Consider the following 1,798-nt stretch of genomic DNA (forward strand, 5'->3'; position numbering starts at 1 on the left):
CCAGGAGCATGCCACTGCACTCCAGTCTGGGCAACAGAGTGAGACTCCAACTCAAAAAATTTTTTTTTCTTTTCTTTCTTTTTTTGTTTTTGAGTTGGGGTCTCACTCTTGCCCAGGCTGGAGGCCCAGTGGCACGCTCACAGCCACCACAGCCTCTACCTACTGGGCTCAGGCAATCCTTCTACCTCAATTTTCCAAGTAGCTGGAACTACAGGTGTGCACCACCACGCCTGGCTAATTTTTTTTTAATTTACTGTAGAGATGAGGTCTCGCCAAATTGCTCAGGCTGGGGTCTCAAACTTCTGAACTCAGGCAATCCTCTCTCCTCTGCCTCTCAAGGTGCTGGGATTACAGGTGTGAGCCATTGCGCCCGGCCCGTCAAGATTTTCTACTATGAGTATCCCTGAACATCAGAGGCCACAGCAAGACTGGCTGTGGCCACAAGCCAGCACAGTGCTTTGGAAACTGAGCCCCCACAAGCTGAGTCACTGTGTGCTTAAGGTCATCCATCTGGGATGTGACTGGTTTCAAATAAAACATTCCAGAACAGGGATTATGATGTTTACAGGACCGGGTCATTCTCTTCATGTAAACTCCAGGAAAGAAACTAAGCCAAGCCTGGCAGCAGATGCTTTTCCAATTAACCACATCAGCCCCCAGCCGGGCGAGGCACAGACCCCCAGGGAGAACGCTCTCTCTCAACAATCTGCCCCTGGTCCCATGCCATCTTGGCTTTTCTGTCCACTGAAGTCAGCCTCCAGAAACCTCTGGCTCAATTGGAGTGACGAAGTGAGAGCGTCAGGGTTGGAGCAGCCCCTGAAAGATGGCTGTGGCGAAGGACTCAACTGACCTAGGAGCGGAAGATGTCATCATTGCCGCGAGCCAGCTGGGAACACATGGCCTTTTTCCTCCAGGGGAGGCGGCTTTTTTTTTTGCATTGGCGTCTCACCCTGTCGCCCAGACTGAAGTGCAGTGGCCGCTCCCAGCCACCGCAGCCTCGACCTGCTGGGCTACGGCGATCCTTCCGCCTCAGCCTTCCAAGTAGCCAGCATTATAGGCATGTGCTACCACGCCTGGCTAACTTTTTTATTTATTATAGAGATGAGGTCTCGCTCCCCAGGCGGGTCTCGAACCCGCGGACTCAAGCAGTCCACTCACCTCAGTCTCCCAAAGGCGTGGGATTACAGGCTGAGCCACTGAGCCTGGCTGGGAGAAGGCTTTTTACAGAGTCAGGGGACACACAGGGCGGGCAGAGCCAGGGCAAGGTCAACAGGGGAATCCTACACCCTGCCTGTGTGGGTCGATAGGCAGGAGTGGCAGGGCCAGGGGGCGGAGAGGAACATGCTCCTGCTCATCATGGTGGATGAGGACTGAATGGCAGAGAATCCACATTTTCCAACCAGCAGGAGGGCCAGGCTCTGTTTTTGAACCTCACACCTGTGTTTCTTACCTGAGCCTGTCTGTATGATTCAATTTCCCAGCTATAATCTAGCCTCTATTTGCAAACCTTCTGGGCCAAACACAGCATGAGAGTAAGGGACATTTGCTGCCACCCATTGGGAGTCATGATAGAGACAGGTCCCCATGTCCATTTTCCTCTTTTTTTTTTTGAATTGGAGTCTCACTCTGTCACTCAGGCTGGAGTGCAGTGGCATACTCACAGCCTCGACCTCCTGGGTTCAGATGATTCTTCAGCCTCCGCCTTCCAAGTAGCTGGAACTACAGGCACGCACCACCACACCCAGCTAATTTTTTGAAATCTTTTTTTTTTTTTTTTTTTTTTTTTTGAGTTGGAGTC

This window comes from Carlito syrichta, unplaced genomic scaffold, assembly GCF_000164805.1.
Source record: "Carlito syrichta isolate Samal-C Ts95f unplaced genomic scaffold, Tarsius_syrichta-2.0.1 Scaffold155848, whole genome shotgun sequence".
In the NCBI taxonomy this organism is placed as follows: domain Eukaryota; kingdom Metazoa; phylum Chordata; class Mammalia; order Primates; family Tarsiidae; genus Carlito; species Carlito syrichta.